At 42.9% G+C, this 19348-nt stretch overlaps 1 protein-coding gene across 3 annotated transcripts in view; it reads right to left on the reverse strand.

Moving 5' to 3' along the window:
• The window catches only part of LOC124722846 (PDZ domain-containing protein 8), a 233602-nt gene that overhangs the window by 152991 nt on the left and 61263 nt on the right, over positions 1-19348 (reverse strand). The window lies entirely within an intron of this gene.

The raw sequence follows: 19348 nt of genomic DNA on the forward strand, positions 1-19348 counted from the left end.
GCCTAAAGAAGGGTCGGACAAGTTCAACGCCCTATTCTGAAACTCGTAATCGGGAGTTAAATTGACAATCACGCCCCGAATTAGCGAGTCTGCATAAGAGGTAGCACATTTGGAACACTCAAATTGACACTTGCGCGAGGGGCCTTGCAAATCTGCGATCCAGGCCACATTCGTGTGCTCGTGGTGCTGGTTAAACTGCAGTCGCATCCCTACGACGTGGGGCTGATGGCCGAAATACTACGTAAGCAACCTACAAAGCTCATCAAAGGAAAGCTTCTCGGGCTCAGTGGAGGACTTCAAATTTTGAACACTTTCATATAAATTCACACTGCTGGACAACAAACAGTGAGGTGGCCTTATCAACCGGATCGACAATACGCCTTACCTGGCAGTGAGTACGAACTGGCACAGGTAATTCTCCCACCTTTCCGTAGACACATCAAAAACGGAAAACGGCGTCGGGGTGGCGGGGGCGGAGAAGAAAACTGCTCCACGGATGAGTCGACTGCCCCCCCCCCCCCTCCAGCCACCCACAATGTTTCGTTTTTAAGCAATATCTTGACAATATAAGGGCTTTTTTTTCCAGAATCATCCGAGGTTCAGGAAAAATTTCCGAAAACACAACTCGCTTAAGTTTTGAAAAAAAAATAGACGCAGTGAAACAGGTAGGTCTCATCTTCCTAGATTTCTTAAAGGCGTTCGACACTATACCAAACTGTCGATTGATACAGATTATCATCGCACAATCACCTTAACAGTTCATCCAAGTTGCTGACAAGATTAATATACAGAAGAATGGAACTGAAAATTGAGGATGCTTTAGATGACGATCAGTTTGGATTTAGGAAAGGTTAAGGCAACAGAGAGGCAGTTCTGACGTTGCGGTTGATAATGGGAGCGAGACTAAATAAAAATCAAGAACCGTTCATAGGATTTGTCGACCTGGAAAAATCATTCGACAGTATCGCATGGTGCAAGATGTTTGAAATTCTGAGAAAAATAGGAGTCAGCTATAAGGAATGATAGGTAAATTGCAATATGTACAAGAGCCATGTGGGGACAATAACACTGGAACACCAAAAACGAAGTACTCGTATTAAAAAGCGTGTAAGACAGAAAAAAAATGGTTCAAATGCCTCTGAGCACCATGGGACTTAACATCTGAGGTCATCAGTCCGCTAGAACTTAGAACTACTTAAACCTAGCTAACCTAAGGACGTCACACACATCCATGCCCGAGGCAGGATTCGAACCTGCGACCGTAGCGGTCGCGCGGTTCCAGACTGAAGCGCCTAGAACCGCTTGGCCACACCAGCCGGCCATGTAAGACACAGATGTAGTCTTGTTCAATCATCTATACATGGAAGAAGCAATGACGGAATAAAAAAAATTTAGAATTATATTAATACCTTCAGCTGCTGACGGGCGTTGATATATATCAACGGGGACAGGTGAAAATGTGTGTCCCGACCGGGACTCGAACCCGGGATTTCCTGCTTACATGGCAGACGCTCAATCCATCTGTCCGAAAGAACAGACACCATATCCATATAGTATATAGTTCTGGCAATACCGGCCATGATCTTCCTACGGTACTTGGTAAGAATATCTTCCACGAGTAATGAGTGTGTTGGGTAGGGACACTACGAATGTAGTGTGTGGAGAAATAAGGTGAGAACGTGGGTCTCGCGGGAGGCGTGCGCGAGATAGTCCCTGCAGTCGAACTATCCTCTGTGCCCTCGGTGGATCAGATGGGTAGAGCGTCTGTCATGTAAGCAGGAGATCCCAGGTTCGAGTCCCGGTCGGGGCACACATTTTCACCTGTCCCCGTTGATATATATCAACGCCCGTCAGCAGCTGAAGGTATTAATATAATTCTAATTTCGTTCCAGCCGGCTGCAGGTCATCAATGGTGTCTATATCCATATAGAATAAAAGAAAGGCTCAAGAGTGGAATTAAAATTAAAAAAAAAAAAAATGGTTCAAATGGCTCTGAGCACTATGGGACTCAACTGCTGAGGTCATTAGTCCCCTAGAACTTAGAACTAGTTAAACCTAACTAACCTAAGGACATCACACACATCCATGCCCGAGGCAGGATTCGAACCTGCGACCGTAGCGGTCTCGCGGTTCCAGACTGCAGCGCCAGAACCGCGCGGCCACTTCGGCCGGCATTAAAATTCAAGGTGGAAGGATATCAATGTTATGATTCGCTGATGACATTTCGATCGCTGTCCTCAGTGAAAGTAAGAAGAATTACAGGATCTGATAAATGGAATGATCAGTCTAAAAAGAACAGAATATGGACCGAGAGTAAATTCGAAGAAAGACGAAGGTAATGAGGAGTAGCAGAATGAGAACAGAGAAAATCTTAACATCAAGATTTATGGTCACGAAGTAGATGAAGCTAAGGAATTCTGTTATCTAGGCAGCAAAATAACCCATGACGGACGGAGCAAGGAGGACGCAAGAACCAGATAAGCACTGGGAAATATGTCATTCCAGGCCAAGAGAAGTCTACTGGTATTAAGTATAGGCCGTAATTTGAGCATGATATTTCTGTGAATGTACGTTTGGAGAACGGCATTGTATGATAGTAAACATGGACTGTGGGGTCCGCCTGGTTACCCGGATGGTAACGTGCTTGCCTCCCATGCAGCGGGCCCGGGTTCGATTCCGGACCGGGTTGGAGATTTTCTCCGCTCGTGGATTGGGTGTTGTGTTGTCCTCATCATCATTTCATCATCATCACCGGTACGCGAGTCGCCAAATGTGGCGTCGACTGAAATAAGACTCGCACTCGGCTGCCGAACTTCCCCAGATGGGGCCTCCCAGTCAGCAATGCCATACGATCATTTCATTTCATGGACTGTGGGAAAACCGGAAGAGAAGAGAATCGAAGCATTTGAGGTGTAGTGCTATAGAAGAATGTTGAAAATTAGGTGGACTTATAAGGTAAGCAACGAGAAGGTTCTCCACAGAATCGGCGAGGAAACGAATATATGGTTCAAAATGGTTCAAATGGCTCTGAGCACTATGGGACTTAACTTCTGAGGTCATCAGTCCCCTAGAACTTAGAACTACTTAAACCTAACTAACCTATGGACATCACACACATCCATGCCCGAGGCAGGATTCGAACCTGCGATCGCAGCGGTCGCGCGGTTCCATACTGTAGCGCCTAGAGCCGCTCGGCCACTCCGGTCGGCCCGAATATATGGAAAACACTAACGAGGTGAAGGGAAAGGATGGTAGGATTCCTGTTAAGACATCAGGAAATAACTTCCGTCGTGATGGAAGGAGTGGTAGAGAGCAACTACTGTAGAGGAAGACAGACATTGGAATACATACAGCAAATAATTGAGGATGTAGGTTGCAAGTGCTACTCTGAGATGAAGAGGTTGGAACAGGATAGGAATTCGTGGCGGGCCGCACAAAACCATTCAGAAGACTAATGACAAAAGAAGATCTGATTATGCATAAAATTTGTTAATTTTCTCTATATTTGTTAATGCCATATGGGAACAACAAACTAATTTCAATTCCACCTCTTTTTTACTCCAGAAAAAAAAAGCGACGCACCACGAAGGAATTATCCGAATGGGACGACGTAGGGTTTGATAAGCACGAAGACAAACAGCAGATACTCTTTTTTTTTCTTAGAGTGTATTTCAGCTTTCCACTGTATCTCATTTTCTTTCTTTCATCAGACTACGTCTTATTTGTTCTCTTACCGCTTCTACCTAGGAATTCTAATTTTACACTTCCTTCTGGAAATATTTATTTCTATTGCTTTTCCTTCTCCTTTCATTTCGTATACGTACACATTTTTTTAACTTCTCCGGTCAAGGTTGTTTCAATACCTTGTCTCGGAGATATTTGATCCGGTTTTGTTACCCTACTGACGTTGGTCAAACCAGTCTCAGGACTGAAGACCACAACAACAACAACAAATGTCGATATTTTAAATACATGTGTATATATGGCAAATCTGCGCAGCTGGACATGTGTTGGTAGTGCCGGTCACCTCAGCCTTCAGGTTTGCTCGCAGCTCGGCACCACTGTGAGTCGCTGCCCGGAGGGACAATGGGGCCGGGCGAGCCTGCCGCGGCTCGCCTGCTGCACGTTTCCACTACGAGACACTCTTGTGCCATTTCTTCCAGAGCTGTGACGACGAAAGCGAACGTTCTACGAATGTTAGCAGGAGAGGCGTACGTTCTTCTAGACAGACCCGGAACAAGCCAGGGTCGTTCAAGATACTAGATAAATTTTGTTAGGAATTTGTGTCACTTCATGTTAGATGAACGAGGTGTCCACATGTTATCCTATGATTCTCAAGTTTACTATTACAGCCACAACAAACAAGGGTCCTCGAGATTTATTTTCATGTCTCTTTTACTTTCCGAACAGTGGTGGGTTAAAGCTTGCAGTACTTATTACAGTGTTCAGGCCGTGCGGGGTAGCCGCGTGGTTTATGGCGCCTTGCCACTGTTTGCGCGCCTCCCCGTGTCGGAGGTGTGTGTGTGTGTGTGTGTGTGTGTGTGTGTGTGTGTGTGTGTGTGTGTGTGTGTGTGTGTGTTGTCCTTAGCATAAGTTAAAGTTAGATTAAGTAGTGTGTTAGCCTACGGACCGATGACCTCAGCAGTTTGGTCTCATAGGAACTTACCACAGTGTTCAGTTTATTTGCGAATGTTATTACCAATGCGGACTTTGCGGGTTCATAACAGATATACTTTGGGAGTGAACCAAAGATGATATGCTGAGTTAAAACTCTTGTATTGCATGCTGATAATTGCTTCTCCTTGCTGATCGAGAAAGCTTACAAAACTAAATTTCATTTGATCTCGCGCTTACTTCTAGTGTTTGCTTCGTCTGTTAAAGACTTCCTAGAAAAGGTACGTTCTGTAATCAATAGTAAAAATAAATCAGTGTCTACCAGATATTTTAAATGCATTATTTAAATTATCACGTCAGCACGTAAGTTGAATTAATTAGTGACGCATTTCTTTCACTCAATAGTCTAATTTCATTTAACTCATTTCCACAAAGCTGGAAAGCTCAATGATCACACATGAAGGTCGCTGTTAAAAACTGAAAATAAAATAATATAAAGTGGACAATACTCTTTGTGAATGGAATTAGAAAATGTTTTCTTGAGACTTAATGGAGATTCGAATGATATTTATAATGTACTGAAGGGCTGTCCACAAGATTTCAACTTGTGAAATTGCAGGAAAAATAATATTTTCCCCTTTATTTTTTGTTTCCTTACAGTTTCCGAAAAAAATGCTTCGTTATGTTAAAGAGATACAAGAAAAAAATAGGAGCTGTATGCGACGGGACAGATGTTTATTACTGCTTAAAAAAAAAAAAAATCGAGATAGTGGTTCAAAGGGGTGCTTGTGATCCTGTGGCTTACGTTCAGTGCCAAAGAGAGGGCTGCAAAGCGTTACTCGTGTACAAGGGAAGCATCACGAGCATGAAAAGATCTTGCCGTCTACGAGAAGTAAAGAAAGATACTGACCAGAAGAGTGTTCTAAGAGCGACAGTTATCGCAAAATACATTATCTGTCAAATCTAGTATTACTGTAGACTCTGAGGACAGGTGTGAACTGAGAAACAATATGCTCCTCACAACGAAGTTTCCCGACGCTCCATAAACGAGTGAAAATATTCTTATAGAGTTACACCAAAAATTATGTCTCCTTTGTGAGTAAAGAAAGTGACGTTTGTGGCGGATCACAGAAAGCTCTTCAACACCATAACGTGCAGTGCATAAACACAGTGTTAAGGCTCATATTGCACGATAAGTTCGTTGCTGAATAAAAGCCTGATATTTATGAATCCATCCAGACAGTGCGTAGAACTGTACGACGTATGAAACGCTACGGTTTGGTGGCAAGATTGGGGGGGGGGGGGGGGGGGGGGACCATTACATCAAGATGTTGATACGAGATGGAATACCATCTACATGATGGATTTGTTTCATTCACAAAAAAAGAAAGAAATTCAGAATTTGCTGCTGGAAAGGAAAAACCAGGAAACGATATGTTCGTAAAAGCCTGATTTAATGGAGGGCGTAATTAAATTCCTTGAAACTTTTAAAGAGGCCACAAACGATCTGAAGGGTGAAACAGAACCGACCCTGCCTTTTGTGGTGCCGTGAAATTTTATTTACTTGATACAAACCACAGTGAAGATAGCAGTGCAGTAGTTAAATTGCTGAAAAACCGTGCAGAAAGCTAGTTAAAAGAGAAAGTCATTAACGAGCTACAAGATTCTCATTACATTACTACAGTTTTTCACCCTGATTTCAAGGAACTCTTAGTACTCAGTGAAGAGAAGAAAGAAATTATTTATCAAACTGTTCGTCAGAAGCTAAATAGTGTAGTTGTGGAAGAAGAGAAAGAAGATCCCATTCCCTCTCCCTTAAAGAAGTTACGATGCTGGCGTTCATCAACTTCTAGACGTAAAGATGAACTTCAGAAATATTTGGACATGGACGCCCCAGGTGATAATGTCAAGAACGCTTTGTCATGTGAAAGGCCAGTGCCTCTGCCTTCACCAAGTTCTTTACAGTGGCGAAAGAAATCCTCTTCGTTCTCGCTAGTAACGCTGTAAGGGAAAGAAATTTTAGCTGAGCAGGCTTAATTGTATGCAAGAAGCGCTGCAGTATCGATTCAGAACGTGTCAATAACATTTTGTTAATTCATAACAATAGAGGGCCAAGGAAATTATTTTTATAAAGACAGTCATATCATACGAGATGATATACTAGTAATCTGCGTAAATAGCCTCCACTTGTATAATACAAATGTAATATACGGTTTGCAGTCAGAAGTTTGTTACCAATAGATTTTTGTATTCTAGACAGACACATTTCATGAACTGTGTTACGCTATCTTCAGCCTCTTCTTCATTAACTGATTCCATTTGCTCATTCATTACTGTAGTAGTTTAAACCTTATTTTTCATTTAAATTACTTCTTACATTAAACTGCCATGAAATGACTTGATAAATTGAGTCTGATTACAGCAGAAAAAAGTTTTACTACTAGGCACATGCTCAACGAACAAATAGTGTGACCACTTCCTGCTTCGATGGTATTTATACACAAGAAAGCACGAAAATGCAAAGATCAAAATATTATGAAGATTAAATAATGAATTCACCAAACATGTACACATCATACGTGCAGCTTTCATCGCAGGCGCCTCATTACCACACTTGGCCGATTTCCCTTCCGATAAGGGTGCCTCCCCCCACGAACCATGGACCTTGCCGTTGGTGGGGAGGCTTGCGTGCCTCAGCGATACAGATAGCCGTACCGTAGGTGCAACCACAACGGAGGGGTATCTGTTGAGAGGCCAGACAAATGTGTGGTTCCTGAAGAGGGGCAGCAGCCTTTTCAGTAGTTGCAAGGGCAACAGTCTGGATGATTGACTGATCTGGCCTTGTAACAATAACCAAAACGGCCTTGCTGTGCTGGTACTGCGAACGGCTGAAAGCAAGGGGAAATTACAGCCGTAATTTTTCCCGAGGGCATGCCGCTTTACTGTATGATTAAATGATGATGGCGTCCTCTTGGGTAAAATATTCCGGAGGTAAAATAGTCCCCCATTCGGATCTCTGGGCGGGGACTACTGAGGAGGATGTCGTTATCAAGAGAAAGAAAACTGGCGTTCTACGGATCGGACCGTGGAATATCAGATCCCTTAATCGGGCCGGTAGGTTAGAAAATTTAAAAAGGGAAATGGATATGTTAAAGTTGGATATAGTGGGAATTAGTGTAGTTCGGTGGCAGGAAGAACAAGACTTTTGGTCAGGTGAATACAGGGTTATAAATACAAAATCAAATAGGGGTAATGCAGGAGTAGGTTTAATAATGAATAGGAAAATAGGAATGCAGGTAAGCTGCTACAAACAGCATAGTGAATGCATTATTGTGGCCAAGATAGATACGAAGCCCACGCCTACCACAGTGCTACAAGTTTATATGCCAACTAGCTCTGCAGATGACGAAGAGATTGATGAAATGTATGATGAGTTAAAAGAAATTATTCAGACAGTGAAGGGAGACGAAAATTTAATAGTCATGGGTGACTGAAATTCGGTAGTAGGAAAAAGAAGAGAAGGAAACGTAGTAGGTGAATATGGAATGGTGGTAAGGAATGAAAGAGGAAGCCGCCTGGTAGAATTTTGCACAGAGCGTAACTTAATCATAGCTAACACTTGGTTCAAGAATCAAGAAAGAAGGTTGTATACATGGAAGAGGCCTGGAGATACTAGAAGGTTTCAGACAGATTATATAATGGTCAGAGATTCAGGAACCAGGTCTTAAATTGTAAGACATTTCCAGGGGCAGATGTGGACTCTGACCACAATCTATTGGTCATGAACTGCAGATTAAAACTGAAGAAACTGCAAAAAGGTGGGAATTTAAGGAGATGGGACTGGATAAACTGAAAGAACCAGAGGTTGTAGAGACTTTCAGAGAGAGCATTAGGGAACGACTGACAAGAATGGGGGCAAGAAATACAGTAAAAGAAGAATGGGTAGCTTTGAGAGATGAAATAGTGAAGGCTGCAGAGGATCAAGTATGTAAAAAGACGAGGGCTAGTAGAAATCCTTGGGTAACAGAAGATATATTGAATTTAAATGATGAAAGGAGAAAATATAAAAATGCAGTAAATGAAGCAGACAAAAAGGAATACAAACGTCTCAAAAATGAGATCGACAGGCTTCTGAATGTGGCAGGGGTAAAATACAGGGAGCCAAAGGCTACTTACAGTTTGTACAGAAACCAGATGGCAGTTATAAGAGTCGAGGGGCATGAAAGGGAAGCAGTGGTTGGGAAGGGAGTGAGACAGGGTTGTAGCCTATCCCCGATGTTATTCGATCTGAATATTGAGCAAGCAGCAAAGGAAACAAAAGAAAAATTTGGAGTAAGAATTAAAATCCATGAAGAAGAAATAAAAACTTTGAGGTTCGCCGATGAGATTGTAATTCTGTCACAGACAGCAAAGGACATGGAAGAGCAGTTGGACGGAATGAACAGTGTCTTGAAAGGAGGATATAAGATGGACATCAACAAAAGCAAAACGAGGATAATGGAATGTAGTCGAATTAAGTCGGTGATGCTGAGGGAATCAGATTAGGAAATGAGACACTTAAAGTAGTAGATGAGTTTTGCTATTTGGGGAGCAAAATAACTAATGATGGTCGAAATAGAGAGGATATAAAATGTAGACTGGCAATGGCAAAGAAAGCCTTTCTGAAGAAGAGAAATTTGTTAACATCGAGTTAGATTTAAGTGTCAGGAAGTCATTTATGAAAGTATTTGTATGGAGTGTAGCCATGTATGGAAGTGAAACATGGACGATAAATAGTTTGGACAAGAAGAGAATAGAAGCCTTCGAAATGTGGCGCTACAGAAGAATGCTGAAGATTAGATGGGTAGATCACATAACAAATGAGGAGGTATTGAATAAAATTGGGGAGAAGAGAAATTTGTGGCACAACTTGACTAGAAGAAGGGATCGGTTGGTAGGACAGTTTCTGAGGCATCAAGGGATCACCAATTTAGAATTGGAGGGCAGCGTGGAGGGTAAAAATTGTAGAGGGAGACCAAGAGATGAATACACTAAGCAGATTCAGAAGGATGTAGGTTGCAGTAGGTACTGGGAGATGAAGAAGCTTGCACAGGATAGAGTAGCATGGAGAGCTGCATCAAACCAGTCTCTGGACTGAAGACCACAACAACAACAACAACAACAACAACAACAACAAGAGTATGACCGATTCGCCTCCCCTGTGAGTTTGAGTCGAGCCTCGAGTTACTCGCTGCCCAACTTCCGAGCAGCTGCCATGCTCGCGAGTAACGAGTGAGCTTGATGAGCGTACTGACTGACTCTAGTTAACCGTTTATTCACGTTAGTATGTACTTTACAATCCATGTTGTTCCTGCCTCAGGAACTGCAATGGCAAAGCGCTTCACAAAAAACTTGGAGAATAAATCGAATTAGTTTCCCGATTACGCTACTGTAATAGGAGGATACTTCAATTTGCCAGCTATAAAATGGGGCGGTCATGCAAATAAAATTGGTAACCGACGCAGGGATTTATGACTGTTGGAATGTGGTACATTTATATTTATAATATCGACAGTGCTGAGGGGACTCTCAACAATACTCAGAATGTGTTCACAGTGGAAAGCGAGATGAAAATTGTATTTTAATTATTCGTTAATAAATATTCTTAACATGGTAGCACTTCGTGGTTCATCACTAAAACTAAGATTTTATTTGGAAAAGTAGTGATCGGCTGTGAATTAAAAAGAAGACTTATTCGAAAAGTGTGCTTTGTGAAACTGGTTCAAATGGCTCTGAGCACTATGGGACTTAACATCTGTGGTCATCAGTCCCCTAGAACTTAGAACTACTTAAACCTAACTAACCTAAGGACACCACACTCATCCATGCCTGAGGCAGGATTCGAACCTGCGACCGTAGCGGTCACGCGGTTCCAGACTGAAGCGCCTAGAACCGCACGGCCACACAGGCCGGCCTGTGAAACTGGATATGTCTGACATTTAAGATACCAGTGTTTGATGGAGAAGACTACGAGAACTGGAAACGGTGAAAAGGAGGCAAAAAAGGCAAACAGGGAGTTCCATAAGATCTGCAAAATGCACTCAAATGCGCATTTTCTTAGTGTGGATTTCCTCCTAAGGTGCAACTACATAAAACACGGAATGCATCTGAACAGAAGTGGCAAAAGACTATTCAGTGGAAAAACTGCTCAAACATTACAAAAACTCAACCCGCCAGGAAACAGTCTGTACAAACCAGCCATCCCAGTGGGGTATACGGCAACAGCAGGGCAGCCTTCTACATCAGAGCAGGCATCAACAGTAACTACAAAAGCTACAGTAACTTTGATTCCACAAGGAACTGTTGTGCACAGCGGCTGTAAGGAAGGATAGGAACACAGCAGTCCGTCGCAATTCCATAGCTTTTTTTAATTATTCTTGCATACCCAGATTTCAGCTATAAATGCACTGAAGATGGCTACTTGTAGCTGAGATGTGGATATGCAAGAATAATAAAAAAGCTGATAGTATTGTTAGTGACTGCTGTGTTCCTATATTTCCTTATAAAAGCTACAGTTTCAGCATCACCTACAGCAGTACCAGCGGAAGGACAAAAGACGTTCAAAGTGGAAGAAACGGTGTCAAATACTGTGCACAAGAGGAAAATACTGCCGCCTTCCACCTTGAATGGTTTCTTTGTCGGAGGCAGTTGGATGTGGAAGTACACAAGATAAGTGGTATGTGTGAAAATAGTATATTAAGTAACAAATTTAATAAGTTGTCTAAACAGAGTAGGAGTGCCATCTCAGTGTCACAAAAGAATACAAAGTAAACATCAGGTAGAAAGACATTCAATGTAGTTGACAAAATAATAGCCGATAAGGGTTATAAAATTAAAGTAATAGGCAGACTTACGAGAGAATTCACTTTTCTTGATAATAACTGGTGATTTTAATGTTAATACAGTGAGAGAAAATGTTTGTGCAAGAAGCTTCCTTGATATCTTACGCTCATTTAACCTGCAGACACACGCAAATATACCAGAAACATATACAGATATAGTAGGCACTGTCATAGATCATGTAATCACTAACATATCTGACAACAGATTGAATGTACAAACCATAAACACAGTAATTGCTGACTATTACGGCCAACCAATTGAACTGCATGATAATGTCATGAGCAATGAAGATGCAGACACATCAAAGTAGGAAACCTAAATTTCTGGGAAGTTTTACTGAAAATAGGAAACCAGGAGGAGTTGGAAGTGAAAAAATGTAGAAAGAGTTGGGGAAATTTTCTGTGAAACTATGAATTATTATATAAATATATAAAGCAATAAAAGATGTATATAAAGATTATCAGGGGGACGAATGGTTAGCAAGGCGTGAATTCTATACACACGTGAAGGTGGCTTGCAGTAGAATGATAAGGGAGACAAAATTCAGCTATCATAAACATAACTGTAGCTTTCTCAAATGTCTCCAAAATTGTATGGGCACACATATACTAGCATGAGAGAGACAAACGAGTTAACATCACACTTACGATGGACAGAACTCTACTAAATGATTAATATGAATTATTTGAAATTATCAATTAGTACTACATAGATGTAGTGGATGAGACTGTCAAAAATCAGATCATCCAAGTAGTAAATAACATAAAAGGCTCCAGGACGATGACAGATTGTATATTTCTATCACTTACAGATTAGTCAGAAATCATAACTATAACTACATCCTTAAAAAACAAACATTCAGAGGGATGCGATGCCATGTCTTACTTCATTGTGTTGTATATGAATGTCATGACAAGCAGTATTGTATTCCAATCTCTCTGTTCGACATCACTGTAAATCGAGAGCATATCTGCCAACGTCTTATTGAAGTGTACTAAGTGTTCTGTGAGGCGGTTCACCTGTGGATGGTAGGCAATTGCCAACTTGTGGGTGACGTAGCAATGTGAAATAATAATAACCTGTGATACTGGTCCCAGCTGGAAAACACTTCCACAATCAGGGAGCATCGCACAGGGTTTTGCATGCTTCAAAATGATGTCTGCTACAAAGAACATTGAAATTTCCGGATTTTCGACAGTCGACACAGCTTTGGTGACAGCACCGTTCGTGAGGCAGTGAGTGCAGACAATAATCCATCGAGTCCTGTTCGCCGACTTCGGGAACCTTCCGAATAGGTCGATTCTAATTCGGTGGAACGATCCTGCTGCAGGCGGGATTGGTATCAGAAGCCCTGGACGTAATTACGGCGCGTTCTTCTGCTCGTTGTATTCCTTACAGTAGTTCACATATTGTTTAACAGATCAGTAAAGACCTGGCCAGTGATACCTGCCTCTGATTCTGTCTAGAATCTTCACGAATGCAAGGTGAGTAGATGTTGGAGCAGTGTGGAGAAACGTCAGGACAGCTAGCTGTAGATGAGCTAGGATTATAAGCAGCAATTTTCATTCCACTAGATCATAGTTCCCCTGGTATAATGTTCCGTTTAATAACTGAAATCCTCGTTTGGTGCCGGCCGAAGTGGCCGTGCGGTTAAAGGCGCTGCAGTCTGGAATCGCAAGACCGCTACGGTCGCAGGTTCGAATCCTGCCTCGGGCATGGATGTTTGTGATGTCCTTAGGTTAGTTAGGTTTAACTAGTTCTAAGTTCTAGGGGACTAATGACCTCAGCAGTTGAGTCCCATAGTGCTCAGAGCCATTTTTTTGAACCTCGTTTGGTCCGTTTCTCCTCCTTAAGGGCTTTGATGTTTTTCAGCAGTGCTGGCTCTTCCCTCTGTTCTGCAACAATGACATTTAGCGCAGCGATGACAGATTTCATTCAAGCTGCCGTGTTCCACCAAACGATTCCTTGAAAGGCAGTTGATGTCCTTGTGTTTGAATATGTTGTTTTATGCCACTGTGACATCGTACTCCTGATACCTCGGTGCTACTCTTGACAGTCGATCTGACGGATCCTTCAGGCTAGTCAGACAACACAGAGAATGGTGAACCATCACAACAATAAATTTTCTGCCAAATTAATATGGCCGGTGCATGCTAATGACCCAAACAACTGCAAGGCACTCTTCCACGGTTGTAGAGTAGTTCCTCTCAGACTTCGAGAGTACTATGCGAGCACCTTCCTGAATTTTTAGTAGAATTGCACATATGCCAAACCGCTAACATAGCTGTGAAACTCTGTTTCGACATTCTTGTCATACAATGTTAGGACTAGATAAGGTGTTGGTGCCTCCTTAAGTGCAAGAAAAGATAATTCTTGCATTTCATTACAACAAAATTTCTTCTCGCAGTAGTTCTTGCAGCTTGTGCTATTCTGAAATAGATTTCTGCAGCGTCGCTCGGCAATTAGCTCTTTGCCGGACTGCAAGTAAGAGGGAGAATTTATGCCAGCAGCGGCGAACACGCACGCCGTGGCCCACCTTGGAGCATCTGCGCTCTGTAAATAGGTCTTTGCTCCTGTCCGGCCACGTCAGCAACGGTGCCTTAGTGAACACATATTTCGAGAGGAATTTCTCAGGTGGCAAGTATGAAAGGAATGTTGCCAGCTCATGCATGCGAGACCCAAACGGGCATATGTGCATCACTTTGTGGGGGGGGGGTGTCGGTGCATCCCGACTTCTGGGAGCATGTACAGTAGCCTCCTGTGCAGTTCAATGGACAGGGGGTGGCGGGCAGTGTCTGCGTACGTCGTTAGCATGTCTGTTGTATTATTTTGTGAGCAGGTCTGTAGGCTGCGCTATGCTTTATTTGGACAGTTTATGAGTACTGAGTGTGTCTACACATCAGTGTACTGCATTATTTAGGAGGAGTCAGTATGTCTGTACTGAAATTATTTCGGTAAATTAGGAGTTGTTTGGGTGACAGCAGAGCATTATTTAAGAGTAGTTTACAGGTATGTGGGCTGTGTGGCGTGAGCCCAAGAATGTTAGAGCGTGTGTTCTGCATCAGCATGATAAATATACTCTATCCCTACATAAATTGTTCCAAAATAAATAAAGTACACTCCTTCCTAACTCTCTCCATCAACCTGGCACAGGCTAAGTCATTTTCGCACCATTTTCCCCCTCCAGACCACCCTCTTGGATTACATTACAGGAGGGATGACTGCACCCGGTGGTGGCTGTACTGTGTACTAGGTCAGTTTGAGTCTAGATCTTGTGGTGGAGACACTGCCTGCAAAATAAAGACTTATGTCCAGCACAGGCAGAGTCATTTTCCCCACCCCAGACCGCCATCTTGGGTTACATCACAAAATGGATGACAGCACTCTGTGGTGGCAGTACTGTGTACTAGGTTAGTTGGACTCCGGACCCCATGGCAACCACACTGTTTCCCGCCATTTCCCCCCGCCATCTTGGATTACATCACAGAACGGACAACAGCACTCTCTGGTGGCAGTACTGTGTACTAGGTACAAACCTCATTGTGAACATATTGTTTGCCGCCATCTTGGATAATGGTACTCGCGTTGTCAGCTGACTTCATGGCTGCCATCTTGGATTATATCAGGGAATGGACAACAGTGCCCTCTGGTGGTGGTACTGTGTACTAGGTCAGCTGGGCTCTGGACCTCATGGTGAACATACTGGATGGCAGTAGTGCATCTAATTGTTTAAATAAAATAGTGCATGCAAAATAATAATGACTTATGTCAAGCACAGGTCAAGTCCTCTCCCCGCCAATCCCTAGGAAGAGGTGGCGATTGGGTGACACAGGTAGCCCAACTGCCCCTTCTTTCACGCCAGTTTCTTCGGTTAGTAGAGATAGCCCAAGTGACCTTTCTTTACTGTCAAATTCAAACTTGGCGCCAGTTCCTAGTAGGAGGTGGCAGTCAGGCGACTTAGGTTAGTGGAGGTACCTGCCATTTTCTTAGGTTAGTAGAGATAGCCCAACTGACCTTTCTTTACCACCAAAACTCAAACTTGGCGCCAGTCCCTACGAAGTGGTGGTGGTTGGGTGACTTAGGCTAATGGAGGTAACCCAAGTGACCTTTCTTTCTCACCATATTCTTAGGTTAGTAGAGGTTGCATTGTCCTGATGGAATTTGAACTTCCCACCAATGGAGGCATGGCACTTTACCGCCATCTTGGCTAACAGTACTTGCGTTATCAGCTGACGTCATGGCCGCCATCTTGGATGACGTCATCAACTGACATCAGATGATATCATCGCCGCCACCTTGGATAACAGTACTTTGGGGCCTTACCCCCTTGGCCCCAATACTTGGGTGATGTGTAGTGTATGTTGTCAGTGCTGTGAGAGTTGTGTTGGGTGTATAGTGTGTGGTTCCTGGGGTGTCATCTGTGGTGTGTCATGTGGTGTGTTGGCTGTGGCGGACTGTGCTGTTTGGTGAGTGGTGTGTTGTGTGCGTATTGTGTGTGGTGTGACTTGTGGTGCATTGTCGTGGCTGTGTATGGTGTGACTTGTGACGCAGTGTGGTGTATGTCTGTGGTGTGGCTTGCGGTATATAGTTTTTGGTGTGTGGTGTATGCAATGATTTGTGATATGCGTGGTGAGGTGTGATGGGTTGTTAATGAATTTGATGCTGCTTCTGCTACACCACACACATTATAAAAGTAACTCTGTATTGTCTGCACACCTTCATACATTGAACTGTGGTGTATAACTTAATCACTGTTATATATCCACTCATAAATGGAACAAAGGAAGAATGACAATGTGCCTCTGTACAAACTGCTCTCTGATATGTTGGAGCATAAAGTTACCATTCCTAACTTCTGGCCAGTGTAAAATACAGTTCTAAGATGTCACCACATGAGCAAAATAAGGATTATCAATTAGGATTTATGATCAGATTGAAGAGAACACCAGTATTTGTCAAAATGTCTGTGGAACTCGCAGTTTACTTGCTGTTGTGATATTGGATCTGTCAGAGAAATGGCAACACCCTAACATGATAATTCAGTGACTAACATTACAATTCAGTGGATAGTACTGCCATGTGTTATTCGAAATACATTCAAGGATTTTCTGTATGCATGTCAGCTGTCTCGATTTACAGATCCTATCAGGACGTGTGATGTCATGTTGATGCTACTGCATAACAGTGACCTGCAATGTGTCCACTAGGTTATAGGAAGACCACACTGTGGATCTCAAAATCAGGAAGCAGGTTGTGGATTAATTGCATTTTACAACAGTTTGTTTGCTATAAAGTTTAACTTACATGTAGACACTGTGGAACTCAATTACACAGACTCCAAGACTGTGACTCTTGTCAACTTACCGAATTTATGAAGTGCCTGAAAGAGAGATGATAAATGGTTGCAAGTTCAAAAATTGCACATTTCAGTCCCTTTCAGCACACCAAGACCTCATCAGATTCATGTGACATAGAATCACTGCATTGTATTGGGTGTGAAAAGAGATTGACCAACACACTAGTATGTAGGCACTCCCATTTTCAAGAGCTGTGATATGTTGATACACATAACTAAAGGTCTATATAAGTACTGTTAGTAGACCATCCAATTCTGATGATGAATTTGGAATGAATATATGTCGTAACCAACATTCTCATCTTGTGTAACACAGAACTGACGCTGCATTGTGTACCAAAATGTCATTCAACTGCCATTCCCATTTTTTCAAGAACTGGCAGTAAATCTCATTTTTTTCTCATTTTTCGTTATATTTCGACATCTGACTTAGAAGTCCAGCGTGTCTGCCATATCACCCCTTCAAAAACATATCCTGCCATTAAACAAGAGTCCCACCTCCCATCAAACGATTATGATCATGGGCACTTTAACGGTTACAGTGGCATAGTCCCTAGGTTTCGTAAAGTACAGCTCTTATCACACAGTAGTACACAATAAAGGATGGATGCTACATTTTGCGTGACAATACGAAATGTGTCAATGCCATCAGGAACATTCTCTTCTTGTGTAACACAGAATCGATGCCGTAATGTATACCGATAGCCATTCCCACTCCTCAAGAACTAACTGTAAATCTCATGTGTTTCCTGACCACTGTAGTAAAGATATCGCTTTGCTCGCGGTATTTCGACGTCTGATCTACAAATCCAGTGGAAACCTCTAATGGAAGCCTTAGGAAAGCGACTATGTATACTCTGCAAGCCTTTATGCGCTCCATTTACCGTAAGGTGCTGCAGCACTCCGGGCAAGAGCACGTCACGTCGCATGAATCAAATAACTGATTTATAGATGGAAGAAGGTTTCTCTCCTGCACTGCTAGCCCGATGGAGTCATTATATGGTCTGTGCTGGAAGCTCTTGACTGCATATTAGTAGATGGCGCGAGAATCGGCTGGTGGTTGTGGTTCAGTTTTTCGTCGTGATATGTGGTATGCAAGTGCAGTAATGACCAATATTCTCGTAGAAAATGTCATACTTTCTCATCATATGTATTTACTGCACTTTTTATGACTACGAGTAAACTTGTACATAAGTACAAGCACATTTGATTCTCAGATGCTGTTGCTACCGGCCTGGTACATGTAAGTTCACACGTTTGACGGCTCTGTGATGTTGGTCATGTTACTGTAGATGAAACAGCCATGGTCCACTCCACACACAAACTTGATGATGTATTTTACAGGCAGAGTACCTCAAGCTATTTCAATTCATCTTCAGAGCCACGATCAGGACGATGAACGTGCATCTCTTTGTTTCTTTTTTTTTTTTCAATTTGGGCTATACGTCAATTTTCGTGCTTCCTGCATTTTTCAAAATGGTTCAAATGGCTCTGAGCACTATGGGACCTAACTTCTGAGGTCATCAGTCCCCTAGAACTTAGAACTACTTAAACCTAACTAACCTAAGGACATCACACACATCCATGCCCGAGGCAGGATTCGAACCTGCGACCGTAGCGGTCGTGCGGTTCCAGACTGAAGCGCCTAGAACCGCTCGGCCACTCCAGCCGGCTTCATTTTTCATATTTTCTGTCATTTTGCCTCACGTCATAGGGACCGTGGTTGTAGTTATGCCACACACCATTTAACATTAAGTTAGTCTCCGCATGGTGCTGGACTGACTACCGGCTGCTGGACTCTTTATGTCTTTGCAGGATGTTGATCTAGGTAGCTGATAGCCTTGCCTAACCTTCTGGAAATAGCATGGTGTGCAGTGACTCGGCCATGGAAAGTGATCTCTTCCTGAAAATGTATTTGTGTAAATAAAAAAGCAAGTGTTCCTATTATACAGGATACAGTTTGGACTGGGAATACGTTGGGGCTGGGGCCTGGGGGCATGTACACAAGGCCCTTTATCTCACAGTGTTTGTTTGGATAAAAACGCTAGTGGAGAGATCTAAACGTAGAATTAGGAGAGCCGGCCGCGGTGGCCGAGCGGTTCTAGGCGCTCAGTCCGGAGCCGCGCGACTGCTACGGTCGCAGGTTCGAATCCTGCCTCGGGCATGGATGTGTGTGATGTCCTTAGGTTAGTTAGGTTTAAATGGTTCTAAGTTCTAGGGGACTGGTGACCACAGATGTTAAGTCCTATAGTGCTCAGAGCCATTTGAATTAGGAGAAGCAATGACCATAAACTTCTGAGTGAGTAGTAGCTTGGGGAAATATGTCAAGCAACATATCCTTTGTCCACTAGAGAGGCCTGGACCTGCACAAACATCCTTTGTCTCAGACGTCATAGAGCCAGGGCCAGTATTCTAGAACTCTGACTGACGTAACCAGAGCCAGGGCCATGTTCGATCGCCTTGTTATATTCTACGTCAGCCATCTTGGGTTCTGAC

The sequence above is a fragment of the Schistocerca piceifrons genome, chromosome X, assembly GCF_021461385.2.
Source record: "Schistocerca piceifrons isolate TAMUIC-IGC-003096 chromosome X, iqSchPice1.1, whole genome shotgun sequence".
Lineage (NCBI taxonomy): Eukaryota > Metazoa > Arthropoda > Insecta > Orthoptera > Acrididae > Schistocerca > Schistocerca piceifrons.